The sequence below is a fragment of the Bos taurus genome, chromosome 7 (assembly GCF_002263795.3).
Source record: "Bos taurus isolate L1 Dominette 01449 registration number 42190680 breed Hereford chromosome 7, ARS-UCD2.0, whole genome shotgun sequence".
Taxonomy (NCBI): domain Eukaryota; kingdom Metazoa; phylum Chordata; class Mammalia; order Artiodactyla; family Bovidae; genus Bos; species Bos taurus.
Window position 1 is genome coordinate 69,450,096 of NC_037334.1, and position 27,910 is coordinate 69,478,005.

The 27,910-nt window shown below is 39.7% G+C and overlaps 1 protein-coding gene across 1 annotated transcript in view; it reads left to right on the plus strand.

The window, feature by feature from the left end:
- Nucleotides 1-27,910, plus strand: part of LSM11 (LSM11, U7 small nuclear RNA associated) — a 414,613-nt gene that overhangs the window by 121,159 nt on the left and 265,544 nt on the right. The window contains exon 2 of the mRNA XM_059888901.1: nt 3,030-3,121. The gene's annotated coding sequence lies outside the window, so the exon portion shown is untranslated. The remainder of the gene's footprint in view (nt 1-3,029; nt 3,122-27,910) is intronic.

The following is a 27,910-nucleotide window of genomic DNA, read 5'->3' on the forward strand; positions in this document are numbered from 1 at the left end:
CCTAGAATAGGTCTTCATTGTTATTGACTGGATTTTTGTAGCATTCTGGACTTTCAGTTTAAGTTTGGAAAGTTACCAAGGTTTAGTTCACAATTTATTTATAAACTCTCCCTTGCAGTAGGGTTACTTCTGCTACTCTTTTTCTTGATGTATTGATTTGACTCGGTTCTTCTTTTTCATGCTAAGTATCTATTCTGGTGGCATCTTGTTATTGTAGAAAAGGAGTGTTATGAGTTTTGTTTTGTTTGATTTGCAAGAAGTTTCCGATTATGGAAGCTGCTTTTCCTGTGTGTTAGCAGTTCTCTTAAATTATCATTTGAATCTGAAGGCTTCTTGTGGGTGTTATCTAAATCGAGTTCCTGTTGGGCAAGTATAGCATTAGAATTTCCTCATCTTTGATGATTCATCCTGAAAAGTAGTGGGTCACTGGTCTGGCCTGGGAAGCCTAAGAACTGACAGACAAACGCAAACACCTACTGGGAAGGGAGGGAGTAGACAAAAAGATAGCAATGGTTATTATCTTTTTGAAGTACAGATTCATTTTCTTTCTTCAAAGTTTTCATTGGAAATGTTTTTATTGTTTTTTTAATTTTCAATAGTAAAATATGTTCTTGCATCCTTATATATCTATCATTTGTGTCAGTAATTCAAATACTAGGTATGTATCCAAGAGAAATGGAAATCTACATCAAAATTATTGTGCGACAGAGAACTATATTCAATATCCTTTGATAAGCCATAATAGAAAAGAATATAAAAAAGGATGTATGTATGCTGCTGCTGCTAAGTTGCTTCAGTCGTGTCCGACTGTGTGCCACCCCATAGACGGCAGCCCACCAGGCTCCCCCGTCCCTGGGATTCTCCAGGCAAGAACACTGGAGTGGGTTGCCATTTCCTTCTCCAATGCATGAAAGTGAAAAGTGAAAGTGAAGTTGCTCAGTAGTGTCCAACTCTTTGCGACCCCATGGACTGCAGCCTACCGGGCTCCTCCGTCCATGGGATTTTCCAGGCAAGAGTACTGGAGTGGGGTGCCATCACTTTCTCCGATGTATGCGTATATATAACTAGATCACTTTTCTGTATAGCAGATAGTAACATAACATTGCAAATCAACTATACTTCAATAAAAAAATTATTGTGCAAGAATGTTCACAGCAGCTTTATTTACAATAGTCAAAATCTAGAAACAACCCAAATGTCCATTAGCAGGATATGGACAAATTGTAATATACCACTTGAATGGAATGCAACTTAGCAACAAAAGGAAATGAACTATAAATATATTCAACAATCTGGATGAATCTCATAGACACAGCAGTGAACCAAAAGAAGCCAGACACAAAAATGTATGAACCCATTTATGTAAAATTCTAGAACAGTTTAAATTGATCTAAAGTGAAACAAATTAGGTCTGCTTGCCTAAGGTGAAAAGAGGGGTGGAGACAGGAGAATTAAATATGAAAGTGACATATACTCTACAAGTGAAACAGTCCAAAAATACATAAAGGAAATTTAATTCTTTTCCATTTGCTTTCACCCCACTAAGGTAATCTTGTTAAAGCATGATAGGTATTTTTCTATACTGTCTCCATGTTCATACAAATATAAACAAATTTATGTGCACATATGTAAGTTTTGCTTTAGGATCATGCTATACATGGTGCTTGCTTTTTAAAATATCTGCTTAATAGTATATTATAAATATCCCTTTAGTTCAATAAATACAGATCTAACTCATTTTTTTTAATACAAGTGTGATTCCTTGTGAATCACACTTAATGTGAATGTCCCATAATTTATTGAACTATTTTCTTATTGGTGGATAATCAGGTTGTTCCTACTTTTTATTTTTGCCACTGTAAACAGTATTGCAATAAAATAGATCTTTGTACATCCATCTTTACATATGGTGGTTAGAATAGATTCTCAAAAGTGGGGCCAGGGGAAGATATGTTGCATTTTTTTTTTTTTTTAATTTAAGGATGTTGGCAAATTTTGTACCAAAGAGAGGACAGCAGTTCTTACTCTCACCAAGCAACATATTGAAAAGCCCACTTTGTCACATCCTCATCAGCACTAGATGCTATTGCTCTTTACAGTTTTTGTCAATTGTATTGATGAAAATATGTTGCCTTAATTTCAAATTACTTCTAACTGTGGGAAAAAATATGCTTTCATACCTTATATAAAAATCCCTTTTAATGTCCCTCCCATTTTTTAGTCCTGGTTCTTCTTGGGCAGTATGGCGCACACCCATCAAAGTTGTACTTTCAAGACTTCCCTGGTGGTACAGTGGATAAGAATCCATCTGCCGTTGCAGGGGACATGGGTTCAATCCCTGGTGTGGGAAGATTCCACATGCCACAGGAGACGAAAGCCCATGTACCACAACTACTGAGCCCGAGCGCCTAAAGCCTGTGCTCTGCAACAAGAGAAGCCCCGCAATGAGGGGTCTGTGCACCGCAACAAAGAGTAGCCCCTGCTCACCACAACTAGAGAAAGCCAGAGAGCAGCGACTAAGACCCAGTGTAACCAAAATAAATGAATACATTTTAAAAATCATACTTTCAGGTATATTGGGAGATGAGAGGAAGCACACATGGCAGGGAAGGAGCTGTTCCCATTCTTTCTGTTTTTCTTCTACTTCAAATATCCAGCCTACTGGGGCAAATGAAATGAGTGCTCTACCCAGAGATATGAAAGCAATTCCAAGCTGTAGCTCTGTGGCCCGGGGCAGAGACACCACTCTTTCTGGTGAAACAGAACTCAAAAGGGTTTATTTCAAGAGAATGAAGTCAATGAACCGTTCATGGAGTCAAGGTCAGGGCAAGGGTATTAATAAGGATGTTGAGTACTGGGGACTAGCAGCAGTGAGGACCCATTACTATCAGTTTCAGTTGTCTGCTGCTGTGTAACAGACTGCCCACAACTTGGTAACTTAAAAAAATACCCACCATTTATTTGCTCACAGTTATTCAATTTGAGTAGGGGTTGGTAGAAATGGCTTATCTCCACTCTCTCCTTGATAGAGTTGGCTGGGGAAATTCACCTGGAGCTGAGTGAGGATCCGAAATGGGTGCATTCATACATCTGTTGCCTCTGTGCTGGAGTGGCTGGACTGGTGAGTGTTGGACTAGGCCTATATCTCTTTCTCTCCTTATTTAATAATTTAGCCTGAGCGCTTATTAGGTGTCTGGGTCCCAGGAAAGTCAAAGTGGAAGCTGCTGGGCCTCTTAAGGACTTACCCCAGAACTAACAGAGCATAACATTTGCCACATTTTCCTGGTCAAAGCAAGTCAAAAGGCAAGTCCAGTTTCAAGGGGAGGCAAACTGGCTACTACCTATTAAGAGGCGGATCAGTATGAACATAAAGGGTTGAAATGAATCATCGGTAGCTATTGTCTCAGATAATCTTCATTTCTTCCTTGGTGGCTCAGATGGTAAAAAAATCTGCCTGCAATGCGGGAGACCAGGTTCAATCTCTGGGTCAGGAGTATCCCCTGGAGGAGGAAATGGCAGCCTACTCCAGTATTCTTGCCTGGGAAATCCTATGGACAAAGGGACCTGACAGGCTTCAGTCCCTGGGGTTGCAGAGTTGGACACAACTGAGCAACTAACTCTTTCAGATAATTTACCACATGTGCTTTGGTATAAAAAGTCAGAGGAAGAAAGTAGAATTTCCAATGAGATCTGGCACTGCGGAGAAAGTCTATTTTACAGGAGATGTAGTAGTTGAAATCTGCCAGAACTGTAGGGCTGAGGCAGGGAGAAGAAATACCCTGATCTCTCTTTTCTTGCTGCCTGTTTCCTGCTTGTAAAAGGGAGTCTGGTTTATACCATCCACAGATATGCACCCCACCTCTCCAGAAGCAGATCAGAAAAGGCTATTGAATAGATTGGGAATGGGAAGGCCCTTGAAGACAAAAAGCATACTTTTTATTATCCTTTTTTCATATTAGAATATGAGTTTAATCAATGGAGAAGAACATCCACTTTGATCATGATGGATTCCCTGGGTCTAAGAAGTATCTGGCACCTCAATAAAACATACTGAATGAATTGAGTTCATTTATCTGAGAAGGAGTCATAAATTTGACCTTGCTTCTTTCTGATACTGCAGAGGAAACATCTGAAAGATGGCAAGATGGAGGTTAATGAGAAATGAGATCAGCTTTGTCCTAAGACTGTAGCTTCACTTTGGGGCTGGTCATGGTATAAGCATGATGCAGATTTCCTAGAGACTGATGTGGAGTGCTCCTAGAATACTTTTAGTCTTAACAGCCAAACTGACCTCCCTGGTGGTTTTCTGAACATTATTCTTTTCTTACTGGGTTCCCTGATGATGGTTTTCATGTATGCTAAGTCATTTCAGTCGTGTTCAACTCTGCAAATCTATGAACTGTAGCCTGCCAGGCTTCTCTGTTCATGGGATTCTCCAGGCATGAATACTGGAGTGCGTTGCCATGCCCTCCACCAGGGGATCTTCCCAACTCAGGAATCAAACCTTCCTCTCTTAAGTCTCCTGCATTAGCTGGCAAGTTCTTTACCACTAGCACCACCTGGGAAGCCCCAGGTGATGGGTTTGCTGCTGCTGCTAAGTCACTTCAGTCGTGTCCGACTCTGTGTGACCCCATAGACGGCAGCCCACCAGGCTCCCCCGTCCCTGGGATTCTCCAGGCAAGAACACTGGAGTGGGTTGCCATTTCCTTCTCCAATGCATGAAAGTGAAAAGTGAAAGTGAAGTCACTCAGTCCTGTCTGACTCCTAGAGACCCCATGGACTACAGCCCACCAGGCTCCTCTGTCCATGGGATTTTCCAGGCCAGAGTACTGGAGTGGGGTGCCATTGCCTTCTCCAGTGGTGATGGGTTTAGATTCCATGAATTAAGTGATTTATTTGTCTTCCTTAGTGTAGCGCCTATAAGAAGCTGGAAGTTATTTTTTTTAATTGAGATATAATTCACGTAGCATAATATTTGGTCTTCTAACATTAATTCAGTGATTTTTAGCATATTCACATTTGTTGCTGTTGTTCAGTCACTCAGTTGTGTCTGACTCTTTGCGACCCCATGGACTGCAGCATGCCAGGCTTCTCTGTCTTTCACTATCTCCTGGAGTTTGCTCTAACTTATGTACTTTGAATCGATGGTGCCATCCAACCATTTCATCCTCTGTCGCCTGCTTCTCCTCCTGCCTTCAATCCCTTTCAGCATCAGGGTCTTTTCCAATGAGTTGGTTCTTTGCATCAGGTGGCCAGAGTATTGGAGCTTCAGCTTCAGCATCAGTCCTTCCAATGAATATTCAGGTTTGATTTCCTTTAGGATTGACTGCTTTGATCTTGCTGTCCAAGAGAATCTCAAGAGTCTTCTCTTGAGAGTCTTCTCTTGCTCACAGTTCGAAAGCATCAATTCTTCGGGGCTCAGCCTTCTTTATGGTCCAATTCCCATATCCATACATGATTACTGGAAAACCATAGCTTTGACTATCCAAACCTTTGTTAACAAAGTGACGTCTCTGCTTTTTAATACACCATCTAGGTGTAGCTTGTCACAGCTTTTCTTCCAAGGAGCAAGCGTCTTCTAATTTTATGGCTGTAGTCACTGTCAGTAGTGATTTTGGAGCTCAAGAAAATAAAGTCTGTCACTGTTTCCATTGTTTCCCCATGTATTTGCCATGAAGTGATGGGACCAGATACCACGACCTTAGTTTTTTGAATGTTTAGTTTTAAGCCAGCTTTTCCCCTCTCCTCTTTCACCTTCATCAAGAGGCTCTTTAGTTCCTCTTTGCTTTCAGCTATTAGGGTGGTGTCATCTGCATATCTTAGGTTATTGATATTTCTCCTGGCAATCTTGATTCCAGCTTGTGCTTCATCCAGCCCAGCATTTCACATGATGTACTCTGCTGCTGCTGCTAAGTCGCTTCAGTTGTGTCTGACTCTGTGCGACCCCATAGATGGCAGCCCACCAGGCTCCCCCGTCCCTGGGATTCTCCAGGCAAGAACACTGGAGTGGGTTGCCATTTCCTTCTCCAAAGCATGAAAGTGAAAAGTGAAAGTGAAGTCGTTCAGTCGTGTCCAACTCTTCGAGACCCCATGGACTGCAGCCTACCAGGCTCCTCCGTCCATGGGATTTTCCAGGCAAGAGTACTGGAGTTGGGTGCCCTCGCCTTCTCCGGATGTACTCTGCATATAAGTAAAATAAGTAGGGTGACAATATACAGCCTTAATGTCCTTCTTTCCCTATTTAGAACCAGTCTGTTGTTCCATGTCCAGTTCTAACTGTTGCTTCCTGACCTGTTTACAGATTTCTCAAGAGGCAGGTCAGGTGGTCTGGTATTCCCATCTCTTTAAAAATTTTCCATATTTTGTTGTGATCCACACAGTCAAAGACTTTAAAAGCATAGTCAATAAAGCAGAAATAGATGTTTTTCTGGAATTCCCTTGCTTTTTCTATGATCCCACGGATGTTGGCAATTTGATCTCTGGTTCCTCTGCCTTTTCTAAATCCAGCTTGGACATCTGGAAGTTCCTGGTTCACGTATTGTTAAAACTTAGCTTAAAGGATGTGAACATTACCTTGCTAGCATGTGAAATGAGTGCAATTGTGCAGTAATTTGAACATTCTTTGGCATTGTCCTTCTTTGGGATTGGAATGAAAACTGACCTTTTCCAGTCCTGTGGCCACTGCTGAGTTTTCCAAATTTGCTGGTATATTGAGTGCAGCACTTTAACAGCATCATCTTTTAAGATTTGAAATAGCTCAGCTGGAATTCCATTACCTCCACTAGCTTTGTTCGTAGTGATGCTTCTAAGGCCCACTTGACTTCACATTTTAGGATGTCTGGCTCTAGTCCAGTGATCACACCATCGTGGTTATCCAGGTCATTAAGACCTTTTTTGTACAGTTCTTCTGTGTATTCTTGCCACCTTTTCTTAATATCTTTTGCTTCTCTTAGTTCCATACCATTTCTGTCCTTTATTGTGCCCATCTTTGCATGAAATGTTCCTTTGGTATCTCTAATTTTCTTGAACAGATCTCTAGTCTTTCCCATTCTATTGTTTTCCTCTATTTCTTTGCATATTCACATCCCACTGTGTAATTCCCGAACATTGTCATTAAACACATATTTATTAGCAGCCATTTACCATCTCCCTCTCCTCCCAGCCCCTGGCAACCACTAATATACTTTCTGTCTCCGTGCCTTTGCCTACTGTGGACATCTTATAAAAATGGAATCATGTGATATGTGACCTTTTGTGTCTGGCTTCTTAAACTAAGCATGGTATTTTCAAGGTTCATTCATTTATGGCATATATCAGTTCTTCATTTCTCTTTCATGGCTGAATATTATTCTGTTGTATGAATATGCCGTATTTTGTATATCTATACATCGATTGATGTGCATTCTTTCTGCTTTTTGGCTACTTTGAATAATTGTAATGTGAACATTTGTGTACAACCTTTTGTATGTACATATGTTAATTTCTTGAGTATAAACCCAGGAGCAGAATTGCTGAGTCACATGATACTTTTTTGTTTATCTTTTTGAGAAACTGACAGAGTGTTTTCCAAAGTGGCTGCACTATTTTACATTCCTACCAGCAATGTATGGAGGGTTTGTTCACATTCTCTGTGAGACTTGATTATAGCCATCCTAGTAGGTATAAAGTGGTACCTCGTTGTGCTTTTGATTTGTGTTTCCCTGGTGGCTAATGATGTTGAACATCTTTTTATGTGCTTATATGCCATTGTTTATCTTTTCTGAAGAATTATGTATTCAAGTCCTTTGCCCATATATTCATTGAATTTTTTGTCTTTTTATGGTTAAGTTGTAAGATTTCTTTGTATATTCTAGATATAAGTCCTTTATTAGCTAGATGATTTGCAAATGATTCGCAAATACTTTCTCCCATTCTATGCATTGTCTTTTTACTTTCTTGATATTCTCTTCAGAGACAATGTCCTCTGAAGCACGACATTCAAAAATTTTGATGAAGACCAACTTATCAATGTTTTCTTTGGTTACTTGTCCATTTGGTGTGGATTCTAAGAAATTATTGATTATTTCAGGGTTCCAAAGCTCTATCTCTGTCTTTTCTTCTAAGAGTTTTATAGTTTTAATTCTTAGATTCAGGCCCTTGATTCATTTTGAACTAATTTAATATAATGATACAGGGACCAATTTCATTCTTCATGTGTGAATATCCAGTGCGAATGTCCCAACACCATTTGTTGAAAATATTATTCTTTCCCCAATGACATATTTTAGTTGATTGATGATAACTCTCAGGCGTTATTCCTAATGTCAATAATGATATCTAGAATAATTTTTTTGCTGGCTCCTAGTTTCCATAAGGAATTTTTGTCTTCTCCAGTTTGAGTACTTTTCTTTCAGAGGTCATTCCAGGATCTCAGACTTGTATTCTTTTTTCCCCACGTCTACCTTTTAATTTTTATTTTATTGTTTTATTGGGGTATAGTTGCTTTACAATTTTGTGTTAGTTTTTGCTGTACAGTGAAGTCCATCAGTTATACACATAAGTATATCCACTCTATTTTAGATTTCTTTCCCATTTAGATCACCCCAGATCATTGATTAGAGTTTCCCGTGCTCTACAGCATGTTCTCATTAGTTATCTATTTTATACATCACAGTGTGTATATGTCAGACTTGTATTCTTGATTAACACACTGCTGAACCCACTAAGGGAAGTGGCTGAGGAAAGACAATGATGTAAAGTGGCTGAGGAAAGACAATGATATAAGTTCCAGGCCTAGTCCGAAAGCCCAAGAGCCAGGAGTTCTGATGTCGCTGGCAGGAGAAGAAGGTTATTCCAGCTCACAGGCAGAGATAGAAAATTCACCCTTCCTCCACTTTTTTGTTTTATTTGGGTCCTCAACAGATTGGATAGTGTCCACCCACATTGAGGAGGGCCATCTGCTTTACTCAGTTCACCAATTCAAATGTTCACCTCTTCTGGAAACACTCTCAGAGACATTCACAGAAGCAGTGTTTTACCAGCTATCTGGGCATTCTTTAGCCTAGTCAAGTTGATGCATAAGATTAACCATCACAAGGATTAAATGAGTTTTAATAGATTCCTATAGAACTATACATTAGGGGAATAACTGAAATGCTTTACAGGTATAAAGAAGGCAAACATCAATGCTTTGGCTAGGCTGTCTGAAAGCAAGCTTTGCACTTTAATTAGCTGAGTGACCTTACCCAATCACTTAAATATTCAATTTCCTTTTCCATTGAACGGAAGTAATAATGCCAAGTCTAACGACCTTTCTGCATTATCATGAGACTGAAACAATGTAGTTGGTGTAAAAGTGCTTTGGAGAACTTATTATTCTGTGCATTGCTTTCATTCTAAAAACTGACCTTGAATTGTTTATAGTACCAATTTATCCCTGTGTTTAGAGCCAGCCCCAAATAATGTTTACCATAATAAAATATTAACATAAGATTTCTTACCACTTAGCTGGGTAAAAGCCAAGCCCTGGTACTTACCTTAGAGAAAGTGGTTATACAGTATTTATTAACAACCAAGCCCTCAGGGATCTCTCAAATACTTTTGGTGCTGGGGTAAAATGTAACTGAGTGATATCAACCACAATCTTTTACTGATGTCTTAGAATACAGAGGAAGTATGTTTTTAAAAAAAGTCTCAGATGACCTTATTTATATTGTGGTGGGGCTGGAAGACCTAAGCCTTCATACCCTCACTGACATACTTCCTATCCGCCCCAGACAGTTATGGAGAGGAAGATGGTTTGCCTAAGGAAACCATACTGAGGGGAGGGGCCAGTGAACCCCACCAAGGAACCACGGTAATTCAGAGCCCTAACTCCAGTGTTGGGACAGATACATTTGCAAATTATGAAGCATTTTGGTACAGTTCTTTGTAACCCTATGGAGTGGTTTAGATTTAACTGCCTCTGATGATTAATGTTAAGCTTAGGGTAGATTCAACAGTTAATGACAGGCCAAGATAGACGATTTTTAACTGTCACCTATCATGTCAGAGAGACACCAAAGAGGGCTGGACACCTGGAGTACCAATATCCCGCTCCCCTACTGCCCTCCTCCTTGACTTCTGAGTGTTATGCCAGACTGTGTAACTCAGAATTTGAGATATTTTCTCTAGTGGCAACCCTCTCCAATTTTCTTGCCTGGAAATTTCCATGGGCAGAGGAGCCCGGCAGGCTACAGTCTGTGGGGTCGCAGAGAGTCAGACATGACTGAGCAAGAACACACTCCCTAGTGGAAAGGTCAGGGAAGAGGTATGACCTTGCAAGAACAGTCCCTGTAAGGAAAGATGGGTTTTCTAGAGATTGGTAGAGAAAAGAGCTGTTTTCTCATATGAGAATATGAGGGTCCAGAAACAACGATAGGATCTAGGGGGTTTCCAGGAAGGAAATTCCCTTTATGAAGGGTTTAACCTTAGCAGCTTTTCCTTTTAATCACAGACAGCTATAGTTAGTATTTAGTTTTATACTATTTCCCTCACACTCTGTAATTCCCTTTGGCTTCTGCCAACTCTTCAGTAAAGTTTGATACACAGCTTCTTATTATCTGTGCCTCAATTTCCTTATCTGAAAATGAAGATAATATCTACCTCTTAGGTGAGGATTAAATTAATTAATACATGTTAATTAACATGCTAATTAACAAGTCAAATTAGGATACCAAGCAGCATTTGGCTCATAGAAATGCTTAGTATATGTACACTGCTGTGACTGTTACTACCATACCTTCTCCTCTTCCTCTTCTCAGAGGCCTTTCAGATATCCAAAGAGGCCAGAGCAACTTCCATTTTTTGAGGCTGCCGTTGTATTAAAAAACAAGGAAATTACAAAATATGATTGCAAAATACTGGTATGCTTTAAACATTTACATATCACAAATTAGTGCTTTGCAACACACACATGCAAAATACAAGCAATGAAAGTGTGCTTTTAACAGGGTAATTACCTGGTATACAAATTGCATACTATGGGTGCTGTAGCTCAGGGATTGGATACAAGCCTAAAGCTGAAAGGCAAGGCAAACATCAGTATCTCCCACTCCTGTCAGCCTTTTTCTATCTTTATATGTAACCCCACTTATAAAAGTCTGTAAAAGAAAACGTTAGTCCTTTCGTAAATGAGATGTCAGACCAAAAGGCCTCTATGTATCCCTGTACTTCCAATCCTTTGTGTTCGATTCGAGGCAGATTCATAAAGGGAAAGTAAAGGCTCTCTTTCCCCAGATCCCTCCCAACACCTTTGCAGATAGAGACGTGGCCAGAGAACAAGCAGCTTGAAGGAGCAATCAAGCACATGATTCTGGAAGGGACAAATCATTAGTGTCCACCTCCACCTCAACTCTTTCCCTAACCTTCATGAGGGAGATAAAAATCTGGGGTGAGAGATAAACTGACATTCTAGTAGCTTGAGTAATGCTTGGTTGTGTAGAATCACTGGTGAGCCAGGCTTCAGCTTCAAGGGCTGATCCTTTCATTGTTACCTGTCTTGATGGAGATCTTTTAAAAATGGAGTCTACTTCCCTGTGTTATTAAAAAGAGTGTAGTGAAAATAAAAACGGAACCAAAGCATACTCTACAAATGAAAAAAGATGGATGCCATTTTATTTGAGATAACATGTGCATATGAATCATGTCTGAAGAGTTTTATTTTGGCAGAAAGGAATACCTAGAAACTAATAGCATAAGATAAAGAATGCACATATATTTTCCACACTATCTCTGTTTTCTTTATACTTTTCAAATTGGTGTTATAGCTCTACGTATATTACTATGGAGGTGAAAAAAAGGCTCGGTATTCATTACTGTAAAAATGAGCCTGCAGGAAGTTCCCTGTTGGTCCAGTGGCTAACAATCCTTGCTCCCAGTGCAGAGGGCTTGGGTTTGACCCCTGATCAGGGAACTAGATCCCACATACCACAATTAAGAGTTTGCATGCTGCAACTAAGAGCTGGCACAGCCTAATAATTAAATATATGAATTTAAAAAATGAACCTGCAGAAGAAACATGACTATAAACATTTCTTTTGTATGAGAACCATTTAGTGTGCTTTTTTTAAAAAAAAAATAAAAAATCAAGAGTACAAGTAGAGGACAAAGCAAAAGAAGCTCTTAAAACACATTTCCATAAGAACAAAGAAAGAAAACAAAGTTTTATTTCCAGATAATAAAAGACCACTCCCTCTTGACTCAAGTTTTGGCCATGATCCCATTCTCTTTTGAACCCCCAGAGGCGGAGTGGTGTAAGGGAAAGGGGATATATATAGTAGATCTAAGTCCTGGGTTTGTCTCAGGTCCTTACCAGCTTGTGGTTTCAGGCATCTCTAAATCTTCTATTCCCTATTTGTAAAATGACCCAATATGTCCCCTGCTCCAGGAATATTATAAAGATGAAAGGCAGTAGAAATTTGTGACTATGCATGTAAATGGATGATGTTGCCTAGTCCTTGTCCTGAAAGCTTTCTATTACTCAACAAAGGGCAGTCGCTGTCATGTGTTAGTTGCATTTTATTTCCAATTGCCTCCCTTAGTATGTTGATCTTCCCTGTTTCCATCTCAGTTGTTTGGCTATTGGCCAGTGGGATACATGGCCACCCAGTCATTCATTCATTTACAGTTTACTTTATACGCCTTTAATTATGGAACACTTAAAACATACCCAGAAGTAGAGAGCTGGTATTCATCACCCAGTTATCAGCATTAACTCATTGTTGCTCTGTGTGCTTCCTTCCCCACTGAATTATTTTAAAATGGATCCCTGACATCATATCCCAGGTGGTGAAGTAGTAAAGAATCTGCCTGCCAATGCAGGAGACACAAAAGAAGTGTGTGCTATCCCTCGGTTGGGAAGGTCCCCTGGAGTAGGAAATGGCAACCCACTCTGGTATTCATGCCTGGAAAATCCCATAGACAAAGGAGCCTGGTGAGCTACAGTCCATGGAGTCTCAAAGAGTAGGACAGGCCTGAGCACACACTCACTTGACACCATATTAAGTAAGTAAGTAAGTTTAGTCCCTCAGTCGTGTCTGACTCTTTGTGACCCCATGGACTGCAGCACGCCAGGCTTCCCTGTCCATCACCAACTCTCAGAGCTTGCTCAAACTCATGTCCATTGAGTCAGTGATGGCATCCAACCATCTCATCCTCTGTTGTCCCCTTCTCCTCCTGCCTTCAATCTTTCCCAGCATCAGGGTCTTTTCCAATGAGTTCTTCACATTAGGTGGCCAAAGTATTGGAGCTTCAGCTTCAGCATCTGTCCTTCTAATGACTATTCAGGACTGATTTCTTTAGGATTGGCTGAATCTGCTGACATGACATGAATCTAATGAATCTAACGTCATGACACATGAATTGTTTTAAAAACATAACCACAGTAATTATCACACCTAAAAACAATTCCTTAATAACGTAAAAAAATCTCAGAATTGGTTAATATTCAAATTGACCAATTGTCTCACAGAGAGGTCCTTTAAAAAATTGCTTGGTTTAATTGAGATCCATAGGAGGCACATAGATAGCATTTGATTCATGTATTTCTTAGGTCTCTGATACTCTATGGGTACCTTTCTTCCTCTTTTCTTTTGTCTTTGCAATTTATTTGTTGCAGAAGTAAGTCAGTTGCAGTTTTTCAAATTCTGAATGTTGCGGAGTGTGTGTGTGTGTGTGTGTTAGTCACTCAGTTGTGTCCAACTCTTTGCGACCCCACAGACTGTAGCCCTCCAGGCTCCTCTGTCCATGGGATTTTTCCAGGCAAGAATACTGGAGTTGGTTGCCATTTCCTTCTCCAGGGGATCTTCCCGACCCAGGGATCAAACCCAGGTCTCCTGCATTGAAGGCAAATGCTTTACCATCAGAGCAACTAGGGAAGCCCCTTCCCATTATGTTGTTTAACATGTTTCTCTTCTCCCTGTATTCCCTGTAAAGTGGTATATTTCCTGTAAAGTAGAGGTTTGATCTAATTCAGATTCTAGTTATTGGCAAGAATATATTGTGGATATTGTTAGGGGCTGAACTGTGTCTCCCCCAAATTTGTATGTTGACATCATAATCCCCAGTACCTCAGAATGTGAACTGTTCTTGGAGATAGGATCCTTAAAGAGGTGATTTAGTTAAAGTGAGGTCATTAAGCTGGGCTCTAATCCAGCATGGCTGGTGTCCTTAGAAGAAGAGGAAATTTGGAAAAAGACAATTTCAGAGGGAAAACCATAAGAAAACCTAAGATGGACCATCTACAAGTCCAAGTGAGAGGCCTTAGAAGACATTAACCCTGCTGAGACCTCGATTTCACCCTTCTAGCCTCTAGAACTGTGTGAAAATGAATCTCTTTTGCTTCAGCCACTCAGGTTACATTTCTTGTTTTGACAGCCCTTGAAAACTAACACACGTGGTATTAGGAATTTCCATCATGAGGCATATAGTGAGAGGTTGTCTTTCTCTGTGGTAATGTAAGCTGACATTGATGATTATTAACTAGAATTATTTCATTCAGAATTTGCAAAAATGGCCACATTCTGATTCAATCATTACTTCATGCAACTGGAATTTTTTCTAAAGAGAAATGTTTCCTTCATCAGTTATTTGGAAACCCTAAGAACAAAAATCTATGCTTGATTTTCTTTGTGTTTACCAGTGTTTAGAATACTGAGCTGGTTCCCTGGCATCTTTCAAAAATGCTTTTAAAAAAAAAATGAACTCATGAAGTTTAATACTTTTGACTTGTTTGAATTAATTACAGATGTTATTCTTTTTAATGTTCAAATTATTTCAACTTTGTCCAAGGGGAGCTTTTTTCACTATGGCTCCTGAGTCCTTTTGACGCAACACCAAACTTCTTTAATTGCTTCCTTGCTTTTTATTATGACAAGATATCCAAGCTTGTCTTTTACATTTTCTGCTCCAACCTCAAGTCAAGCATTTCTCCAAGGAAATGGTATTTAGAGACCCATGATCTGATGATTAGCACTGTTCATTGTTATTGGAGTTATTATTGTTTTTATGACATTTCAGTGGAGAGATCTTGGCCATACTTTTTTTTTTTTTTTAAGAAGAAAAGGCATCATGAGTTCATAATAATACAAAATTTATTATTACAGAGTATTACATAACTTCTTTGATTTTCATAGTATTTGTATTTATTTTTTTCTAATCTGAAAATATCGGTGCCTAACAATATTAACGATAATTTATTTGCTTTGTTCTACCATGAGTATAATAGTTTCAGAATAATAATAGCAATATGATTACTAAACATAGTTTAAGGTAGTTTTGCAGTTCTTTTTCTCCACTGGGGATATACAGCCAAATTACTATGTTTTAAAATTATGTGAAATAATTCCTTTCAATATACTGTTAATTTTTGTCTTATTTTGTTTTTATTTCTCAGGGAGTGCTTTTATTTTTGTTAGTTAATCATCTAAACATTTAAATGGTTAGAAGTCTAATCTACAAAACAAATTATATTGAGTCTAGTTTCTCATCTTATTCCCTCTGTCCTTTTCCCTCTCTCTCCCATAGGTAACATTCTGTTTTAAATATACGTAATCTCTTATATGGGCTTCCCAGGTGGCTCAGTAGTAAAGAATCCTCCTGCCAATGCAGGAGACATGGGTTTGACCCCCAAATCGTCAAGATCCCCCAGAGAAGGAAATGACAACCCATTCCAGTAATCTTGCTTGGAAAAACCCCATGGACAGAGGAGCCTGTCTGGCTACAGTCCATAAGGTCGCAAAGAGTCAGACATGACTTAGTGACTGAACAACAACAAGCTCATATGTGTGTGTGTGTGTATACCATAAGTATCATGTATATATAAACATATACGTATTTAAACAGGAGTTTACTGAAATAACTTCTCTGCCTTGTTTTCTCACTCATTGTTATACCTTAGAAATCACTTCATAGCATTTTTTACAGCTTAGAGAACTCCATTGTGAGCATGTACTGTTATTTATGCAGCCAGCTTCCTACTGATGAACATTTTAAGTTGCATCTAGTCTTTTTTACTCCAAGTAATGCAATTTGCATTTGACATGGTATACACAGAACTTCTCATATTTTTAAAGTGTAGTTTCGGTATTGATACTTGGAATTTCTGGGTCAAAGAGAAAATGAGAATTTTGTAGATATTGCCAGTTAAGCTCCATAGAGGTTGTACCATTTTGCCTTCCCACCACAGGAATAAAAGGATGTGTTTCCCCAAAGTAATATTACAGGATATGTTGTCAGTCTTTTGGACCTTTTGCCATCTGATAGGTGAGAAGTGATACCTCAGCATGGTTTTAGTTTTCTCTCTCAGAAAGAGATGGAATATCTTTTCATATGTTTGAGTCGTTTGCATTTTCTTTTTTTAATGAAAGAATTCTTTCTGACTCCTCCCTTTCCATGAGCTCCCTGTACTTTCCAGGTCCCTGTTGTTCTCCTGTTCAGTCCTCAGGCCCTTAGGTATAACTCAGCCATGGACTTCCTACAACCATGCCTGCATCAGTGCTGGGAGGACAGCGAGATAGAAGAAAACAATAGATGTTCTCCCTATCTCCCTAGGACCAAATTTCCTCTGGTAAGAGAGAAAGCTTCCCTTCCTCAGAATGTAGGCATCTATAAGCCCTGGCTGTTGTTACTATTGTTATCAATATTAACAATTATTGTGGAATTAATTGTCTGAGGATTGGTTCATGAGAAAACAAACCCAAAGAAATTTTCCTTTCTCCCTTAGTATTACCCTAGAGCTAGAAGGCTTCTTCTCAACCTCTATTTCTGTGCCTACTGCCCAACTCTGGATATCAGGATGTCTAGAAACCAGATTGAGGATACAAGAGGAAAAATTCACAGCTGGTTTGCTGGTACTTCAAATTCTGGTCTTCTCCAATTTGCCTTCTATGGTTTAAGAAAACTTGAGGCTTTCTAGTCACATCTGTGGGAGAGAACGTGCTTACATCATCTTATCTGAAGCTGGAATTCCGGCTTCAGGGATTTTGCACTTATTTCTTCCCTGCTTGAAATGCTTTTCACCTAGATCTTTGATTGACCAACTCCTACTCATATTTCAAGTTTTAACTCAAATGTCATCTGGGTCAGTTAAGCCTTTTCTGACTACTCTCTAGAAGGTAGCCTCTTCTAATCCTAGACACCCTTTGCCACATTATTATATTGTCTTCATAGATGTATTACCATCTGAACTTCTTCACTTACTCCTTGTCTGTATCCCCACAAATCTATGAAGACAAGGACCACAACTTGCTAAATACTTTCTCACTTTCATTTAGAACATTGACATCTAGAAAGTACTCAGTAAATAGGTGTTGAATAAAAGAATACAAAGGAATTAAGCAGTATTGGGGTAAAATGAAATTTGTTAGCTGATGGTCTGAGGAAGTGTAATATCATAGCATTGAGGTCACAAGCGTGGGGCAGTGGCTATGTGGTATGGGAGTGGAAATCAAAGCTGTGACCCTCATCCTGGCTCTGCCCCTAATTTGTTCTGTGATTCTGGAAGTCACTTCACCTCTTTAGGCTTTCATTTTCTCATGAGAAATGCTAGATTGAGAGTTGTTGAACACGGACGTCCTTCCAACTTCAGCGACTTGGGATTCTCAAACATTTGCGTCAACAGCATGGCTTTAAAATTTACTTATGGGATCTGAAAGGATCAGTTATACGAGAAGAACCTGTCTCTCCGCCGTATGAAATTTTTCTTTGGCAAGAAAGTGCAGGAGATAATGACAGGAAAAGAGGTTTTTGTAGGTTCTGACGCTGAAATGACCTGCTCACTCTTGGGAGTATATATCTATTTCAATCTTTTTTTTTTTTTTCTTCTTCAGTTACAGATACCACAACTACTCTAAATATAAGGCTCCACTTCCATATTACAGTGTCATTTTAACTTTAAGAACTGTTGGGTGTTTCCTTTTCCAGATTCCACACACACACACAACACACAGAAGAAGAGGGAGTTTCCTGAAACACTTGGCACTGCCAACCTGCCTCCTCCCCACACGTCTTCCCCAGCCTTGATTCTCTACTTAAATCTGGATTAGTAGAGTCATACCTTCCCTTCCCACTGTAACAGGTGTGGACACAGAGGTCCTATCATTATTATTATTAGCTTGCAGCAAACATCCTGGGCCCCTCCAGTTTGACTTAAATAAATTTGTTTCCCTCAAGTTCCTTGGGAGTTTGGATTTGGGAGATTACAGGCCAAACCAAACAAATACACCAAGGCCCTAGAAGGCTGCACCACATGTGGTGGTGTGTAAATGAATCACTTTACTATTTATATTAGTCTCTAGTGTTGGTGGATGAATCATATTCAAATTATTTGCCTCCATGGGATGAATAGCCTTTTTCAGAGAAGTCTGGAAAAGGGGCCTGTTTTCTCCTTTTCTCTAGTCTTTCTCATATTTTCATTGATTAATTGGTGTTAGATGGATGTGTGCCTGTGTGCTCAGTTGATAAGTTGTGTCCTACTCTTTGTGACCCCATGAACTGTAGCCCACCAGGCTCCTCTGTCCATGGGATTCTCCAGGCAAGAATACTGGAGCGGGTTGCCATGCCTTCCTCCAGGGGATCTTCTTGATCCAGGGATCAAACTGGCTTCTCCTGCATTGGCAGGCTCATTCACAAACCGTTTGCTGTGTTCTAGACTCTGTCTAGCCTTTGGGATAAATTTAGATGCAAAGAGAGCTTTTATTTTTCCTTCATAAATATTTTGACCTTTTATTGCTATTTAGTTCTTCTTTTACTGCCTCTCTGAATCTCCGATGATAGTGCCTGTGGTTTCCTTAATATAAAGCTAATAAAATTGTCACTTAGAGTATTTTTAAATGACTTGTATAATTATTAGATAGTCTTGTTGCTGGACTGGAGGGCATAATTAGATTTTGCTGTCATAAAGTATTAAAGCAAGAAAGTTTATTGACTGTATGTACAGTTTGGAGAGAGTTATTTTTCTTTATTTATGTGGGACCATGTTAAAGAATGATTCAGAGGTTTAAAACTGAAGTGTGTTACCGTCATGCCTTAAGTTCAGAGATGTTCATTACTAAGTTATCTTACAAAATGTTGGATATAATCTGATTGTTCAACATGAAAACTGATTAAATTAGAAGAGAATTCAGTATAGCCATTACAATTATTTTAGAGTTGAAGTAATATTGGAATGTGTATATGATATATTATTAAATAAAGTAATTAGGCTATAGCAGCATATTACTCAATTTTATTTTTTAAATTGTAAAAAATGTATTTGTAAAAAATATAAAGATAAGTTAAAAATGTAAAAACTATTAAAATTATTTACATGTAAATAAATAAATTATAAGTAAATATATTTGCCAATATATTATATACACATGTAAATGCACAGATGTGAGTGCATATATATATATTTTACCAACCTGAAGGAAAATTCTAAGTCCTTCATAAATATTAATAATCAGTGATTATCTCTAAATTATGGGTGATTTATAGTATAATAGGGTTAATCTCATAGATTTTGGAGCTAGACTGCATGGATACAAATCTTGGCTCTACCAGCCATGTAACCTTTATTTGCAAGTTACATAACCTCTACATGCCTCAATTTTCCCTCTAAAAAGTGGAAGTGATAAAAACTATACCTACTTATGGGATTGTTTTGAGTAATAAGTCATTTAAGATAGAAAAAGTGTTTAGAATAGTGCCTGGTATGTAGCAGCACTATGTAGGTGTGATTACAATTCTCAGTATTATACGTATTATTAGCAATGATCATGTACTCTTCTATACTTAGAAAATAATTCAGTAAATATTATTTTTAACCAAAAGCATATTGCATTATTGATGCAATCTTTCCAACAATGTACCCGCCTTGTATCATAAATATATTAATTTAGAAGGAAATAACAATGAAAATAATATTCATTACGTGTATTGAATAAATTATTTAAAAGATATCACTACATTCACCCTGTCCCTCTTGTTTCAAATGTAAGCAAATGATGAAGAGTTTCTCCTTCAACAATGATGTCTAACTTTGGCACACATCAGAATTTCCTGGAGGTCTTGTTAAAATCTAGATTACAGGGACTCATCTCCAGAGATTCTGATTCAGCAAATCTGAGCATTTCTAACAAGTTTAACTTTTCTTTTTTAAAAAAATTTATTTTGTATTAGAGAATAGCTGATTAACAATGTCGTGATAGTTTCAGGTGGATAGCAAAGGGACTCAGCCATACATATACATGTATCCGTTGTCTCCCAAACTCCCCTCCCATCCAGGCTGCCACATAACACTGAGCAGAGTTCCCCGTGCTATACAGTAGGTCCTTGTTGGTTATCCATTTTAAGTATAGCTGTGTGTGCATGTTGATACTGACCTTCCTAACTATCCCTTCCTCCCATTCTTCCCCCTGGCAGCCATAGTTCTTTTTCTAAGTCTGTGAGTCTAACAAGTTTCCACTTGATGCTGATGCTGCTGGTTCTCAGGCCGTATGTTGAGAACCACTGACCTTGACTACCCAATACCATGATCAGATGGAAGGATCTCTTTTCAGTCACTCTCAGCTGTATGATGTTCCTCCTTTCTTTCCTCCCTTTCTTCCACAAACTCATAGAACATCTACCATGGGCCAGATACTGTGTTAGGTGCTGGGAATAAAAAAATGTCTTGCTTCCAGTGACTATATAGTTTAGGGGTAAACTTAAATAAGTTATTTAACCTGTTCTCTGATATCTCAACCAGAGAATGAAAAGTTTAATAATTAATTCATTTAAATAATATTATTGGATATTTACTATGTCCCAGGCTCTGTGAAAAGCAAAACAAAACCATTTAATTGTCTAATGTTTTCAGGATTCATAAATATTCTCTTAATTGTTCCTCACACAAACCATTCATGGTATTAATAAATAAGATATGATGCACCCTGTTCCATAGATGAACCAATAGAAGCTTAGGGAGTGCCTGAGCTGGAAAGTAGCTACAAGGGATTTGAACTCAGTTCCTTACTTCCCATTCCAGACAGAGTCTTTCATCTATATGCCATCCTGAATTTTCTCCAAGATCTCCTTATGCTGTTTTAAGTGACTATAATAAATACTGGTTAGATTAAATGGTGATCATTTTTAACTTATTGTTTCAAAGCTGTAGGTAATACTTTTAGATGAGCATCAGAAACTCACTTAATGTTGTTGGAAGTGGAAGTCAGCAAATATTTATTGTGTATCTAATATACAATAGAGAATTTATGAGATATTGGAAATTAAAAATATATATAAAATACAAATGTATCATGAAATATAAATTTAATGTATATAACAGGACATATGTATATATGTATATATTTATATGTCTATATATGCACATACGGAGAAGGCAATGGCACCCCACTCCAGTACTCTTGCCTGGAAAATCCCATGGACGGAGGAGCCTGGTAGGCTGCAGTCCATGGGGTCGCTAGAGTTGGACACGACTGAGCGACTTCACTTTCACTTTTCACTTTCATGCGTTGGAGAAGGAAATGGCAACCCACTCCAGTGTTCTTGCCTAGAGAATCCCAGGGCGGGGGAAGCCTTGTGGGCTGCCGTCTATGGGGTCGCAAAGAGTTGGACACGACTGAAGCGACTTAGCAGTAGCAGCGGCAGCATATGCACATAAATACTATTTGACTGATTGATATACAGATATGCTTTAGTATTTTGATATAACTCCCTTTGTCATTCATCTGTGCTTTGATTAACAGTGGACTCAAGGGTCTTGTACATATTATATATATATAATATAACGTATATTATATAAAATGTATATTTCTATACATTATATAAAATCTACAATATATTACATACTCTTGTCTCTGAAGGAGCTCAAAGTCTAGTAGGACAGATGAATAAATAGGAAATGTAATCCTATGCTTCAGTGTACGTACAAAGACAGAAGAATGCCTAGCGTGCTAGGGGTAACAGAGTGAGGAGACAAACCCAGCCTGCTGAAAAGATTGGGGAAAGTTCTTGGGAGCTTATGTCTCAGCTGATTTGTGTGAAATGAATGAGCAAAAGTAGTGGGGAGCAGGTGATCCTAGCAGAGACACCCATAGCAAGGAACTAAGGCTCCAAGGCGTAAAACAACAGGTTGTGTTCAGGGAGCTGCATATTCTTTGATGGACCTGAAATTATACTTGTGGCTGTATAAAGTCAGAGGGGTTGGTAGGGACTTGGTGAGCCACACTTGGGCTTATCCTGTATGTGGTAGAAGACGATGTATCATAGAGGTTGACCTTGACCCTACTAGTGTAGTAGCTAGTGATCATGGGCAATTTAGTCTTTCCATGCTTAGATTTTCACAACTGGAAAATGGGGATAATAACATTGACTTCTGTGGGTTGCTCTGAGAACAAAATTAGATAATGCAAGTATAGTTTTTAACATAGGCTTATCACAAAATAACCTCTCAATAAAGGGTAATATAAGATAATGATGATTACTAGAAGGGATCATTATACATGAGTACCTAGTTTTGCATCATATTGTAATTATATTGAAATATAAATAATTGGTGATGACACCCTGAGAATTGACAGTCTTAGAAACCATAGTAGCTTGGACAAAGAAAGCATGGACAAGTTGTCAAGCAACTTTACACATCAAGAAAGTATCAAGAAAAGTTTACTGTTATTTACCAACAGTGGAAATACAGAGAAATGACCACGGTTCAGCATCAGACAGGCTGCCATTTATAACTATTTATGCTTTGTTTATGCTTTGTTTTATTTATTGTGGTAGACTCAGAGCCGATGAATGAGGAGGTAGATTTTCCATTTCCATCTGAGGAAGGACAGGCAGCCTTGAGTTTCAGGTTCCTGCTCCACAGGTGCATTGACAGCCTTGTTTATTTTCCAGATGCGAGGGCTGTACTGAAGTTCCGTCCTGGAGACGAGGGCAGGATGGGGATTGTAGACTTCTGTGCAGGGTGTCTGAAATTTGGACTGCCTCTTGCACAAAGCCCTTCAAAAATCTCAGGCTGAAGTTCTGCCCTGGAGACAAGGGCAGAATGGGGATTGTAGACTTCTGTGCAGGGTGTCTGAAATTTGGGCTGCCTCTTGTACAAAGCCCTGCAAAAATCTCAGGCCCTTGGCCACTAAGTGGTTGTGTGAATGCTATGCTCTTGGGAAGGGTGTCGCAGCCTTTGTGGTCTTGGGACATAGGGAGAGGGAGCAGCTTTTTATCATGGCACACAAAAGGCATAGTAGTGAGAGTGACCAGAAGGGACTGCCCAGAGCTTTTACATTCCCCCCTGGAACGCACCCCACCCATGCTCTGATGCAAACCAAGGCAGAGGAGAGAAGCCACAAAAATGACTGATGATGGGTGTCATCTTCTCACTGACCTCGTTGTCTGGGACATGAAGGTGGATTTTGTGTGGTTTATAAACATAAAAATATGTGACATTGCTCATATCTGGAGTATCAAGTCACAATTTCTACTCATTAAAATAACTTTCATACAGACTTCAATTCATAGCAAGTATTGGCAAGTGTCAACTCATATGCCAAAGAAAACTGGCATAGGAGTCATCTTCCCCACCCTACCGCCCCAGCTAAAGCACCTGGTTATGGGGATTATTGACTTTCTTACTTCCTTCTCTACTCTCTTTCCCGAGCGCCCACGGCACCCTGTATAGGAGGGACAGTCTCCGAGAGTGGAAGTGCGTACATTGAAGTCTTGAATGGGTGCTTTTGAAAGACTGCAGACCCTGGCTGATTGTATTTCCTGCTGGCAGTGAGGACGTTTATGACGATCCAGATTTTGGACTGTTATCAGCTCTGCTGCTGCTGCTATCACAACTGTCTTGGCAAGAGAATGTCACACAACCTCTGCCACCACCCACCTCCCATACCCCTTTCTCCTTGTAAATCTCAAAGGACTCCCAAGGAAGGAGTAAGTTACCAGCGGTTGCACTGCCCCCCACCAGTTTGACTGGTTTTTCCTGCTGCAGCAGACCAGTCTCTGAGGCCTTGGTGACCCATGGAGACCTATGTGGTTAGCAGCCATAGGACAAAAATACTCAGGTTTGGCAGGCAAACACTAAAATTGGTCTTTTCAAGTGATTCTGAAAACCTGAAGAGCGACTTTGTTGTAAAACCTGTGATTTTCCTTTTTCCTTTCCAATGAGTTGGATTTTTGAACTATACTTAGTATTCAGAACTCAAAGTCCTCTCTGTGCCCATGGCTTGAGAACATATTACAAAGTGAACCCTTTCTCTCAGTAAGGGGCAGAGGGTTTTTGAAGAACCCTGCTGTTGTCCTTCAGATGGTAATCGTATCTGACATACTTCAACTGGCCGTCCTCACACCAGGTTCTTAGTACATTTCTGAACAAGGAAAAGGGGAAAACCATTCTCCTACTCTTAAAGAGAAATGTGAAAAAATTACTGATTTAATTCAAACCTTACCTTGATAGAAACTGATTACCACAGAAAATGAGGCAAGAAACTCACATCTACTGTAACACCTACTGTGTGCTAGGGACTCAGGACATAGTCTCTTGTTTAGTTTTCCACAGGGACTCAGTACATGTTCTCTTGTTTAATCCTGCAATTGGCTAACTTGGCAGGCTCTCTGGCAGGCTCCCATGAATTAACGTGGCAGCAGATCCAAGAGAGCCACACCAGAAGCTGCAAGGTCAGTTGAGACGCCAGGGCCACTTATGCCATATTCTGTTGGTTCAAGTGAGTGATGAGGCCAAATCAGATTCAAGAGCTGGGGAAACAGCTTCTATTTCCTGGTGGGAATTCCTGAAAAAGGATATGTGATATAAAGGGTGGGCAGAGAAGGCAATGGCACCCCACTCCAGTACTCTTGCCTGGAAAATCCCATGGATGGAGGAGCCTGGAAGGCTGCAGTCCACGGGGTCGCTGAGGGTTGGACACAACTGAGCGACTTCACTTTCACTTATCACTTTCATGAATTGGAGAAGGAAATGGCAACCCACTCCAGTGTTCCTGCCTGGAGAATCCCAGAGACGGGGGGAGCCTGGTGGGCTGCCATCTATGGGGTCGCACAGAGTCGGACACGACTGAAGTGACTTAGCAGCAGCAGCAGACCATCTTTGCAGATCAGCTGTCACATTGGACTTGAAAACAAAGAAATAATGACAGCTGACTCATACCTGTCAAGGTGTACTATTAAATGAAGGAACTCCTTGCTAGAAAAGTGCAGTGTATGGTCAATTGTGGGCTTCTCAGATGGTGCTAGTGGTAAAGAACCTGCCTGCCAATGCAGGAGACATAAGAGACACAGGTTCGATCCCTGGGTCAGGAAAATCCCCTGGAGGAGGGAATGGCTACCCGCTCCAGTATTCTTACTTGGAGAAATCCATGGACAGATGAGCCTGGCAGGCTATAGTCCATAGGGTCACAAAGAGTTGGACACGACTATAGAGATTTAGCACTCATGCACGGTCCATTGTCTACAATAAATAAACAGAAGCTAATTTCTGTTTGTCACCTTGATCTACAAAACCAATTAGGTGGACTTTATCAGATTTGGAGGGTATGCTTACAAAGATCAGACAAAATATGGGCAACATTGATTTGGCACGCGTGGAATTGACTTGGGAAGAGTTCTGGAGAAGTTATTCTTTAGAACAGTTGATATTCAACTGAGACCTGCAGACTGCTGGCTGAGAGAGACTGGCCAAAGGACTGAGATGCTGTGGGCAGAGAAAAACAGAATAGTTTCATATATGAGTGAGTACTAAATTGAAAGTCCAAAGGGTAAATGCTCCTAATGAGAGGTGTTGATTTACAACTGAGCTGCTTCTCACATAAGCGACTTTGAGAAGCATGCTCCTGGGAAAGCAATAGTCGTGATTTCTTTATCTAACAATGGTTAATGATTTTCCAGGCCACACCAGGTGGATACGCATGTTATTGGGGTCTATTGTTATTTCTCTATCACTAAAGGCTTTCTACCGCTGACAGTTAGATGTGATAAGCAGGGCTTCATATCTCAACGAGGTTTGCTTCTTACAATGGCCTTGGTGCCTGTTTCCTGGTAATGGGTTTAGAAAACAATCAATGAAACACTAACTGGTAGGGGAGGGATGGAAAAATCTATGAACTTAAAATACTATACTTAGGGGAAAAAAGATAGTGACATGAGATTGCAGTGTAGAAGGCCTGGCTTTAAGCTCTTCCACTCACCAGCTATAAAACATTAGATGTTTCCCTCTTTTTCACCCCTATGATAGGTAGCATCTGTAGTTATCTCTTAATTCCAAACACCGTAATCCATTTCTCCTGCTATAATCCAGGCCTTCAACTATCTTTTGGGTTAAAGTAACACCTTTCTAGTGTTCAAATCTGAACATGCCACTCCTGCATGTTTCTCCATTGCCTCTCTGAACACTTGAGTTTGGAAAATTAGGTTTTTTATTTCTTGGCCCTGTCTGTCTTTACAGTTTACTTCTTGCCACTGGTCTCTGTCTGTGGCAGTTTGACTTTTTAAAAAACAGACTAAATCCTTCCCCCTGATATGCACATGCTTTACAGAAAGATTGTGTAGCTTCTCCCATCAAGAGGCAGAGTCTGTTTTCTCACCTCTTCCCTCTGAGTTGTCCTTGTCACTCTGGCTTACTGAATGCACTGAAAGTGGCACTGTAATTTCTGAGCCTTGGCATCAGAGGCTTGGAGTGCTTTTGCTCTCGCGTTTGGAACCCTGCCACTGCCATGTGGACAAGGCCAGGCTAGGCTGCAGGGGCATGAGAGACTATTTGGAGGACAGCCTAGCTGTCACAGCCAGGGCTTTCCTAAGTCAGTCTATAGCTAGCTAATGCCCAGACCTGCGAGAGAAAGGCTACCTGCCCAGCTCTCTGCTGACATGTGAATGAGCCATCCAAGATGAGAAGAACAGCTCAGCTGCCCTACAGACTCATGAGCAATAATAATGATGCTATTATTTTAAGCCACCAGGTTTTGGGGTGGTTTGTTATACAGCAGTAGCTGACTGATACACCCTTTATTTCACCTCTGTGTATTGTGGAGTGCAGTCAGGCTAAATAGAATTCTTACTGTTTTCTATGGATTGCCATCCTGATTTTTACCTTTTGAGTTTTACATAGGCTGGTTCCTCTGCCTGAAATGTTGTTATCCTTCAGCTCCACCCCTTGCTTGACTAAAGTTTGTCCGTTTTTATGATTAGTGGAGATGCGTATTCCTCTAGAAAATTTTGCCTAGCCCTCATCTAGAACAGGTTGGATGTAGCAGGTTGGATGTCACTGCCAAGTTCTCCCATGGCATCCCACCCTTACCTCTTTCTTAGTACTTGTCACAATGCACTGTAACTACGCTCCTCTCATCTGACTTCCACTTTCCCGTAAGTTTCTGGAGGCAGGCCTGTAACTTGTTTGAAGGAGTATTGTCTAAGCTTAGCATTTCTAGTGTATAGTAGGGACAAAAGAGAATTTTTTCAGTGAATGAAGTTATTTTACTTCCCTAAGTTTTCAGTTCCTTCATATATAAAATGTGAGATGAGGGGAAAAAATCAAGTGATTCTTGATGAAAATAGATATTGTATTACAAGCTGCTTCTGATCCATTGGTCCTGAGTGTCTATATACTGTATTATATATCTGTATCTATATACTATTTCGTACTGAGAAGGATTATGTGGCTGTGACTGGAGTTATAGGGAAAAATGTCATGATTAATTAGCTCTTTCTGTTATGGTCAGGAAATGCAAAGTGACAGCAAACTTGGCAAGGATGTGGCCATCTAGGGAAAGATGCTTCCTACGAACACTTTGAATTTGTGAATCTTGTTCAACACAGCCATGATCTGCATTATATATTGTGCTAATAGAGGGAAAACCAAATGGGAAACTGACTAGATGCTAAAATGAATGTTACTTGC